The 11,375-nt window shown below is 46.2% G+C and overlaps 2 pseudogenes; one reads left to right on the top strand and one right to left on the bottom strand.

The window, feature by feature from the left end:
* The window catches only part of LOC121101177, a 994-nt pseudogene extending 745 nt beyond the window's left edge, over positions 1-249 (bottom strand).
* Positions 250-3,463: 3,214 nt separating this feature from the next.
* Positions 3,464-7,640, top strand: LOC103668045 (annotated as a pseudogene).
* Positions 7,641-11,375: the final 3,735 nt, after the last annotated feature.

Here is an 11,375-nt window from a genome sequence, read left to right as displayed (position 1 = left end):
GGGGGGGGGGGAGGAAGGGGCCTCGACCGGCCAGCTGCTGTGGCTGAACCACTGCACCCCCTCCTCGGGCAGCCGGGGCAGCCCGAAGGCCTGATCCAAGAGGCGGCTGTGGGCCTGATACCCGTCGCGGAAAGGGTCCCAGCTGGGGCTCCGCAGAAGAGAGAAGGACACTCGGAGCTCCGTCAGCTGGCTCGGCTCCGCGCATCTGGCTAAGGCTTGGAGAAGTTCCAATCTACCCTTGATGGACGTTTATGCTTTTCCACCCAGTTTTTCTATAATAAATTTTCTATACTAAATAAAGCTACAATGAAAATCCTTGTACATCCATCTCTGCTTAGCTGAGCAGATGTTCCCATAGGATACATTTGGAGAAGTGGAATTGCTTGATCAAAGAGTATGCACATTGAAACATTCTGAAACTATTCTTGATTGTATCAGATAATACGCATAGTCATAGAAGGTGAGGGACAGTTTCACCTCACACTGGGCATTTCTTAACCTTTTGTGAATTGTATTCTTCATGTCTTTTGCCCATTTTTCAATTGGGGTGCTCATTTTTTAAATTTGGTTTATATGTCTTCTTTGTGTGTTAAGGATAATACAGCACCAAGATATTGACAAAGTCAACAGTAAGCTCTGATTGATGGGAAGACCAGATACAACATCACTTGCTCTGAATTAAGTATCTAAAATGTATAAAAGGAACTCAGGGGTGTAGGATACCCTACAAGGAGATTAGAAGCATTCTGCAGGACAGATGAGGGATAGAGAAATTCCCATGTCCCTCAAATCCTCTTCCGGGTCACACAGTTGCAGATAATAAATCTCTGTGTGGGTGTCACATCATACCTTCTGAAAACTCAATCGCCCCTCCTCCGAGGCAGTTTTCTGTGCATAAAGCTGGAGCATTTCTGCACCTAGTCTAGTCTGAGCTGACTTCTTGTTAATTTGGGGATGTAATTACATACCACCTGACTACAGTGTGGTACCCCAAAGCCTGGGCCAAGAGCACTTGTTTATTGCTGCATGATTCTTTATACTTTAAAAAACGTAATAGATGAGGAGCCAATGGATAAAAGCAGAGGGGAGGGTGGGACTGGAAGGGCTCTATCTCCCTTAATCCCCATTAGCTCTCCTCAGGCATCCTCTCTTCCCCTCATTATTCAAATAATTGCATAAAATGTATGTTGTTTGCAGTGAAATGTGTATATAAAAACATCTTTGGAAAACTGCAATTTAACTGAACTGTAATACACCATTTAAATGAAAAAGATGTGTGTGCTACGCACTTTGCTAAGCAAAGCCCCTTGTGTCTCTTCTGGGATCTCCACTGGGTGGAGTGGAATAATCTCTCTGAAAGGTGACCTGGGTTCCCCAGTTGGGCTGGGCAAGTCTGGCTCTGGAGCTTGACACTGGTGGAGGGGAGTGTGAGGAGGAGCCCCTTCCCTGACAAACCCTGGGTGCCTCCTAGTGCCTTATCACCTCTCACCAGCTTCATCTGTAAATGACAAAAGGAGGTGGGGAGTATCTGCTTGAAATGATACTGTCGGCACTGGCCTAAAGCCCTGAGCACCCTTGCTGGGCCCCTGATTCCTATGGTGGGGATAAGGGACACAAGGGGTGCCTCGTTCTTGTGATCGATGTGAGTGGACCAGAGTCAGGCAGATACCCTGCCAACCATCCAGGGTTTGAAGCCTTTCCAGTCCATCGCCACTTGTGTTTTGTTTTAGGAAGCTCATTTCAGTTCGACTCTTCTGATGTGGATTTCAACACCATGATAAGTTAACTTCTGAATAGGAAATTTGAAAACAGAGTCTATGTTCCATCTTTAAAATTTTAATGAAATTGTATCTACCAGATATTAAATTGTTTCCCTGCTGCAAAGTTCTGCTTATTAAATTTTACAGACTTTGTGGAGATGAATTGTTCTCCAACGACAAATAGATACAATCTGGTTTTCTACTGGGCCCTGCCCGGACCTGAAGGGAGCCAAGGGAGTCCTCCTCCCCAGCGGCTCCACCTCCAAAAAGAAGACCAGGTCAGCAGGAAACAGCATGGCTAGTCCTTGATGCTCTTTGGCTTATTTTTCCCTACTCTGTACCTTCTGACTAAACTTTTTCATTTTTCAACATATCTGTGCACATGTAGTCACTGAGCCCTGAGAGTGAGAGCTGCGGTGTCTGACCCCGGATCCCGCAACAAGTTGGGACCAGCGCTGGGACTGGAGGCAGAGTCCGGAAAAGCACAGCAAGAGGACAGGATGGCAGTAGTCTTCTGCTCCTGCCAGGAGCTTCCAGCATTTTCTAGTCGTGCGAGTACAAGGGGCCTCACCACCTCCCTGAGCTAAATGCTTCATGGAGACAAAGAGCACCCCAGCATGTTGGTGCTGAAGCCCTGTGTACCCACGTCCATTTTTCCTCACCTGCGGCAGGCCCCCCAGCCCCAGCTCCCTACCTGCCATCACTTGCTGGTACTCCGTGATCCCCTCCCCGCCCTTCCCACTTCTGTGCTGTATGCCCCGGGAATCAGCACCATCACAGCCAGCCTGTCCTGGAATGGCCAAGGCTGCCTTAAGGCTCAAACGTCTCCTCCTTCCCTGAGCCCTGCAGCTGGAAAAGGTGTTGGAGCAATTAATTCCTTATCCATGTGTCTATCTGTCCCACCATGGGCTCGAGGGAGGCAGGAACCATTTCTTGTACTTTTTTGTAACCCCAATGCCCAGCGCATTAGGGCCGGCATGGTACGCCCACTCGTTTTTGTGGTCGGTCTCCCCGTGGGCGCTGTTCCCTCTCTGAGGAGTCACAGTGCCACCCAGTGGCAGGCTGGATGCACTGAGGCTGCTCGCCGAGGGCCCTTCCGCCCCACCCCCTGCTGGTGAGGGTCTTTACTGCAGGCGTTGAAGGTGATCAAAGGTGACTGACTGGTGGATCACCTTCGCGCAGGGCCTTCCTGTACTCCACAGCTACGGTCAAAACGGGGTGCGGCGGCAGAGAAGCATGCCCGCCGCCTTTGGGATCCTTGGGCACAGAGACTTGGCTCCATGCTGCTGTATCTGCCGGAGGCGCATATGGTTCTTCTCCCTGTCCTGCTGTCCTTTCTCCCTTCCCAGGCTATTAAAATGTACTTCCGAGGCTCAGCTGAGCCACCGCCTTCTTCCTTCCCCCCTCACATACACGCCCCCACAGATCTCTAGCTTATGCAGCCTAGATTCAGATCCCAGCTTTGCACAGTATCTGTTTTGAGACTACAGGCAACTCACTTAACTTCACCGGCCTCAGTTTATCTGTAAAAAGGGAATAATAAAACTACTTGCCCCGTTGGGTCGTGAGGGATAAATGAATGCAGACTGGTAAAGTCCATGCAAGTGTAGCGCCTGTTTCGTTTGTGCTTTTGTTCCTCGTCAGTTACACCCCTTGGGGGCAAGGACTGTGTCTGCTCCATTTTACCCTCAGGGTGCGGATTAATGGGAAGAACTCAAAAGGCGCTACACCCGCCAAATGCCTGCGGACAGTCAGCCTTTGATTTGGGTCTTAGTGAGCAGGGGGTGGCAGGAGAGTTCCCTCATCCTGGTCCTGGCTGTGGTTCTTTCTCAGTGTGTGGCCTTGGACATGTCACACCATCTCTGGGCCTTGAGTAAGTGGAGAGGTTAGGTTATACTGTTAGAAGTCCATTCTGACCCTCCTGGGGGCCAGGCCTTCTGATCTCAGAAGGAGATGCTGTTTTCCCTCCCTGAACTGCCCTTACCCTCAAGCCTTTTCTTTTTTTTTTCCGGATTGGCAAGACTTTCAGTTTTGGGATAAGTCTTCCTCCTGATCAGGGAAACAGATAAGAGCTGTATTCCAAAGAAGGAGTAATTTTGGCTCTGAGAGAGGGAGGAGCAGCTCTGGGACAAAGGGAAGAGACATTCTGCTTCCCCAGGAAGGTTGTACCTATGATAGGGTGAGGCCAGGAGCAGAGACACCTTAGGTCTGAGTTCAGGTGGAGGGAAAAAGGGGTGACCAGCACAGCTGGGTCTAGGACAGAATGGGGCTACCCTGGTGTAGGCAGCCCCTGAGCCTGGGGATGGCTTCTCAGATGGGGAGGAACTGATAAGAAACACTGTAGCAAATACGACAGAAGCTAACCCCGCAGGCAAGGAGGAAAGTCACCTCTGATGAAAGGTGCCAAGATCTGGGGGCAAAAGGGCCCCTGAGCAGCTGAAAATTTTTATTAAACAAACCTATGATTTGTAATACAAACTACAGAAAGTAAAAGTCTAAATACATGTGAATTTTCTAATTCTGAATGGATTCTTCAAAGCGATCTTCTTCAACTAATCAAGACCCATATCTTGAGATCTTAATTTAGGCCATTATATTTTTTGACTTCTGGATCTTCAATTTATGGTTGTTGTTTTTTAAGGTTTTATTTTATTCTATTTTATTTTATTTTTAAAAGATTTTATTTATTCATTCATTCATTCATTCATTCATTCATTTATTTGAGGGACACAGAGAGAGAGAGAGCATGAGCAGGGGGGAGGGAGAGGAGTCCTCCCCGCTGAGCAGGGGACATGGGGCTCAATCCCAGAACCCCCATGACCTGAGCCAATGGCAGACGCTTAACCAACTGAGCCACCCAGGCGTCCCAAGACTTTATTTTTAAGTAATCTCTCCACCCAACATGGGGCTTGTACTCACAACCTCAAGATCAAGAGTCTTATGCTCTCCTGACCGAGGCAGCCAGGTGCCCCGATTTCTGTTTTGTTTAGTTTCTAATTTTGTATCAAAAATTCAATTTGTATCCTAAGGACCATACTAAGATAGTTGTTTTCTTATTTATGTCTAATGACTCCACAGTCTGGACTATCTGTTGAAAGTCTATTGTCCATTGTTGATGCTGGCTCTTGTTCATATTTTATTTCCTTCCATGTCTGATTATCTTTGACTGTGTGCTGAAAATTGTACTTGAAAAATTCACTGGAGTAATGTTAAGACTAGGATAATATCATCTTCTCGTGGAAAGGGTTTTCACTGACTTTTGCAAATGTGTAGGGGCACGAGCAAACCAGAAACACCTTAAGCATTTCCAGGGCTTGAGATTTTTTCTGAATCATCCGGAGTACTTGAAACTGAGCTGAAGTACAGCAGAAAGCTAGTTTATTTTCGGTGTAGTCTTCCTTCCAGGGTGCAGCCACTCAAGATTACAGTTCTGAGCGTGGAATGGTTTTCCAGAGTTGACCCTGCCTTGAAAAGCTCTGGATTCCAACTTACATGACCTTAGCTCCCTCAGCGTTTTAGCCACCTCTTCTGATTACAAAAGTGGCCCCCGACTGAGCTCTCCTCTCTGGATTTTCACCTTTTCCGAGCAATTGTCTCTTGCCAATAATTGGCAAGGTGATTCTTGCTATTTGTTAGCTTTTTTCTGTTTTTAGGAAAAAGCTTTTTATATTTCATGTGAATTATTTTAGTTGTCTTCAGTAGGAGGTTAGTTCTGAATTATTTAGTTCACTATTTCTGAAAGTGAGAGTTCTTTACTTGGTTTAAAATTGTGTAATAGCTTGGTATCTCTCTAGAGGATTGAGGAATGCAGGAAGACTTAGCACAGCTGATCTGCAATCATATATTGATACCAAAATACAATGATTTTTTAAAAATTTTAATTCCAGTATAATTAACACATACTTTTATATTAGTTTCAGGTGTACAATATGGTGATTCAACAATTCTAGGGATGCCTGGGGGGCTCAGTCGGTTAAGCATCTGCCTTCAGCTCAGGTCATGATCCCAGGGTCCTGGGATCGAGCCCTGCATCGGGTTCCCTGCTCCGCTGGGAGCCTGCTTCTTCCTCTCCCACTCCCCCTGCTTGTGTTCCCTCTCTCGCCGGCTCGATCCTAGGACGCCGGGATCATGACCTGAGCCGAAGGCAGACACTTAACCAACTGAGCCACCCAGGAGCCCCAGATCTCTTATTTTTAAGTATTCTCTACACCCACTGTGAGGCTTGAACTTACAACCCTGAGATCAAGAGTCACATGCTCCACTGACCGAGCCAGCCGAGTGCCCTTTAACCGAACTGTACTTAACTGACTTTCTAGATTGACATGTGTTCTCTTTTCCTTCTTTATTTTTTATTTTATTTATTTATTTATTTATTTATTTTAAAGATTTCATTTATTTATTTGACAGAGAGAGAGACAGCCAGCGAGAGAGGGAGCACAAGCAGGGGGAGTGGGAGAGGAAGAAACAGGCTCCCAGAGGAAGAGCCTGACACGGGGCTCGATCCCAGAACTCCAGGACCATGCCCTGAGCCGAAGGCGGACGCTTAGTGACTGAGCCACCCAGGCGCCCCCTCTTTTTCTTCTTTAAAACATATTCACACACACACACACACACACACACACACACACACACACACTGACAATGTCCATGGCACACACTGAGTATCCAAGGCTGGTAGGCCACTTTCCAGCATGAGTGCTCAGTTTTGCCTCATTAACCAGCCAAGGGATCCAAATCAAGATAGATGAGAAGGCTGTCAGATAAACTGGTTTGCGGTTCACAAGTGGTTGGCTTTGACTCAGTGTCACATAGCTGTCAGGAGGGAGAGCCAAAGACCAAATTCCAGCTTGACCACGTGGTATTTGACCTTGGTCAAATTACTAACACAGACACCAATATCGAGAATTACTCATTTTCAAAGACTCTTTCAGAGAAGAGTAAATAGTGATCTAGTCCTGAGCTAGCCCTCCGAGGGCCATTAGCACCAAGACGTCCCCCAGGACAACGTCTTCCATTAAGATTGTGTTTTGCCAAAGAGCGGCCAGTGCGGCGAGTCTCCAGTGTGGGACGAGGCGTCCAATTCTCCGCTCTTCGTAGATATTCCTGCACAAAAAGTTTGCCAGTGGTCTTTGCTCGGCATGCGAGTGCAGCAAGTGCCTGTGGATGCCCCCACCCGCTCTGTGGCCCTTCGCCAGTCAGGAGGCTACATTGCCACCATTGGAACAAAGTTCTGTGCTTTGAACTGGAAGATCAGTCAGCAGTCGTCCTGGCCACAGTAGATAAAGACAAGAAAAACAATCGGTTCAATGACGGGCAGGGGCGTCCCGCTGGGAGACAGTTTGCTGGCACCACGGCTGTGGAGACAGCCCGGGCAGTTCTGGAGCAGCACCCAGGGTCCCGTACTCCTTCCTTCCTGACCGCTGCGTGGAAGAGAACTTTGACCGGGTAGACATGTCCAACGGTTTGGATTGGCCCCTGGACCACAACATCTTCTATGACATTGACAGCCTGTCCTGCTCCGTGGGTGCCTTTGACTAGGACCTACAGACAGGAAAGATGTCCTACTGGAGAAAGGAGAACAAACCCCAGGTGGATGTGCACTGTTGCTGAGGGGGGCTCTGGGGGCCGGTTGCAATGGAGGAAGAGTGATTTGTTTGGATCCTGAGACTGGGAAAGACTCCAAACTGTGAAGTTAACTGTTGGTAAAATAGCTTCATTTTGCTTTGGAAGGAAGGACCACTCTGAAATGTCTGTGACCTTCCAGGGTGGAAGGGACATGAGGGTCTTCTGCCGCAGCCTGAAGCTAGTGGAATTTTCAAGATACCTGGTCTGGGGGCGGGGGTGGTCAAAGGAATTCCTTCCTATCCTTATGCAGAATGAGTGGCAGGCCTTCTTTCTTACTGGAGGAAATTAAAAAAAAAAGATTTTATTTATTTGGGAGAGAGAGAGCACAAGCAGGGGGAGTGGCAGAGGGAGAGGGAGAAGCTGACTCCCCACTGAGCAGGAAGCCCAATGTGGGGCTCAATTCCAGGACCCTAAGATGATGACCTGAGCTGAAGGCAGATGCCTAATTGACTGAGCCACCCAGGCACCCCTGGAGGACCTTTTGAAGACATGTAGAAAATTCTAGAGCTAAAATTTCAATCTAGCTACAAAAAGAAAAAGAAAGAAAGAAAGAAAGAAAGAAAGAAAGAAAGAAAGAAAGAAAGAAAGAAAGAAAGAAAGAAAGAAAGAAAGAAAGAAAGAAAGAAAGATTATTAGCAGGGTTTTATTTTTATTTACAATTTTTATTATTTTTTAAGATTTTATTTATTTGTCAGAGAGCAAGAGAGAGATATACAGAGTACAAGCAGGGGGAGTGGCAGACAGAGGGAGAAGCAGACTCCCCAATGAGCAGGGAGCCCGATGTTGGACTCAATCCCAGGACCCTGTGACCATGTCCTGAACCGAAGGCAGGTGCTCAACTGACTGAGCCACCCAGGAGTCCCTGTTTACAATTTTTAAGTGGAAGAGCATTTTAGCAAGGGGTGACAGGTGGTTCTGATAACACACGACAACACCTGCTGAGGTATTACAGAAATGTAAAAAATTGTTCAACTGTCAACCAGCCTCTTGATTCTTCGCAAATTGCTAGGAGGGGAGGGCAAGGGACCGTATCTGTCCTGCATTCCATACTTATTATACATAACTAAAGCCTCAAAAAACTAATAAATAATGACCTAGTTAAAAAAAAATACTCTAGTCCTTAAAAGCCTCTCCTATTACAGGATATTTTCTAAATTACCTCAGTTTGAAAAACAAACTTTTGAAAACATTTTACTTTATTTTTTAATATGAAGGATGTCATACGTAAAAATAGATTAGTATAATCACCCCTCAAGTACTCATCACACGGCTTGACCAATTATCAACTGTGGCCAATCTTGTTTCCTCTTTACTCTTTGCCCCCCCAATACACACACACACACATGTGCACACAAACTTCCTGTTTCCTCCCCAACTTCTGCTGCTGGATTATTTTATTTTATTTACTTATTTTTTAAAAGATTTTATTTATGGGGCACCTGGGTGGCTCAGTCGTTAAGCGTCTGCCTTCGGCTCAGGGCATGATCCTGGATCCCTAGGATCGAGCCCCGCATCGGGCTCCTCCACTGGAAGCCTGCTTCTTCCTCTCCCACTCCCCCTGCTTGTGTTCCCTCTCTCGCTGGCTGTCTCTCTTGTCAAATAAATAAATAAAATCTTTAAAAAAAAAGATTTTATTTATTTATTTGTCAGAGAGAGAGAGCACAAGCAGGGGGAGCAGCAGGCAGAGGGAGAAGCAGACTCCCCGCTGAGCAAAGAGCCCGATTTGGGAATTGATCCCAGGACCCTGGGATCATGACTTAAGCCAAAGGCAGACACTTAACCGACTGAGCCACCCAGGAGTCCCTGCTGGATTATTTTAAATTAAGTTCTAGACATTGTGCATCTAGAAAAAAAGGACTCTTATTTATTTATTTAATTTATTTTTTAAAAAAGATTTTATTTATTTATTTGACAGAGAGAGAGACAGCCAGTGAGAGAGGGAACACAAGCAGGGGGAGTGGGAGAGGAAGAAGCAGGCTCCCAGCAGATCAGGGAGCCCGATGTGGGGCTCAATCCCAGGACCCTGGGATCACACCCTGAGCCGAAGGCAGACTCCTAATGACTGAGCCACCCAGGCGCCCTGGGAATCTTTTTTTAAAAAAGTTTTTACCTATTTAAGTAATCTCTACACCCCATGTGGGGCTTGAACTCACCACCCCGAGGTCAAGAGTCACATGCTCTTCTGACTGAGCCAGCCAGGCGCCCCAGAAGAGGACTCTCATCTTTGAAAAAATGATCATTTGCTTAAAACATCTAATATCCAGTCGAGGATCAAATTTCCCGGATTATCCCCCAATGTTTGTTTTAGTCACACATTACATTTTGTTGACATGCCTCTTACATTTCTTTTAATCTATCAAAGTTCCCGTCCTTTTTTTTTTTAACCTAAGCAACCAGGATGGATCCTTTGTCCATTTCCTTAGCAGTTGTGACTGTGTGACAAGTCCCAGGGTCCTTCGCTTTTCCCACCCTTTAGTAGACAGTGCTCTGGGTGTTACACCAGCTTCACACCTCCACTGAGTGGTCAAGCGGGTCCCCATTTCCACTTACGATAAGTGCACCACATGACAACCAATTTCCTTGAGATCTTTCCGATGGTAAGTAGGGAATTGGAATTGTCGAGGCTTTTTGTTCTCAAGAAATGAGTTTTTCAAGAAACCTGTCGGATGACTCACCAAGAGGCTCTAGGGGACATAAAAACACTGGGGTTGTTTCACAACATGAGGAATGGACAAAAGAGACATTTGTAGATTGAGATATTACTTTATAAAATATGCATTTAAAAATATGAATAGCTAAATTAATAAGCTAGATCAACACAGGCATAACTATTTCTTCTACATCTCAAAAGTTTTCCGTTTTCACGATGAATAAAAGCTGGAAAAAATTGAGATATTTTGATAAGGAGTTGCCATGCATTGAGTTATATATGATGCTTTTTCAGTTATGAAAGGAGACTCATTTCCTTGAAGACTCTGACTCCCCTTGTTCTTCCATATTTTATTTTATTTTATTTTATTTTATTTTATTTTATTTTATTTTATTTTATTTTATTTTACTTTGTGAAGTCACTCCCCTTTCCATTGCTCTCGATTATGTTTCCTACTTCGACCACAGAGAGAACTTTCTGAATATGCTCTGGATTTGGTCCCTGGTTATTGGCTCTCCTCAGGTACCAGTAGGTGTGCCCCCTCTTATCTGAGGTTCTGCTGGCTTCTCGCTGATACACTTCCCCTAGTTTTATGCACACTCCATGATACATGGGAGCGATTGCTCGAGGTCAGGAGATGAGGAAAACACAGCTCCAATGACCTCCAACCTCGGGAGTCGGGGAGTGAATTTCCTTTCCATTACTCCCTTGGCCAGGAGGAATACTCCAGTGGCTTCTACTTGGCAGTTCCTATGACAGTGGACTTACTGTTTAAGGTCACAGCAGCTCCGTGGCAGTCGGGCCATCTGTTCCACCTACACGTTCAGAAACCAGGGACATGATCCTGATGATTGCTGCTTCATTGGGTCTGTTGTTGATTCTGGTCAATGCTTCAATTGTCACCTGATGCTGTCAAGGCCCTGATTGGTGGGCCAAACTGGTGGTCTGAGTATCAAGGAATTAGTTCCATCTTAGGGGGAGGGTCCATTGTAACTGGAAGTTTGGGGGGATTCCTCTTTACCTGGCACAGTTACCTGGCAAAATCACCACAGGTTCCTTGGTGAAAGACTAGGAGGAAGGCGTCTCGTATACATTTGTGCTGTGAAAATTGGTCAGGGGACTCTTAAGTCTGGAAAGGGTCCTACCTGGGGCTGCAACTCTAGTAAGTTGGGCCTCTGGTCACCAGACCTAGAGCACATGCATAGTTCATATGCAGTGGATGATGCTGTTGGTCAAATATTTCCTGCTCTCTACCTGAGGACACCTGGTTGTTGGCACTTCTTGTCCCCCTTGGGCTTGGATAGGGAACGACCTGGCTACTTCTGTCCAATCAATTCTGA

The sequence above is a fragment of the Ursus maritimus genome, unplaced genomic scaffold (assembly GCF_017311325.1).
Source record: "Ursus maritimus isolate PB19 unplaced genomic scaffold, ASM1731132v1 scaffold_7, whole genome shotgun sequence".
NCBI lineage: Eukaryota > Metazoa > Chordata > Mammalia > Carnivora > Ursidae > Ursus > Ursus maritimus.
The sequence above is the reverse complement of the archived record's forward strand: the minus strand, read 5'-3'. Positions and strand labels throughout refer to the sequence as shown.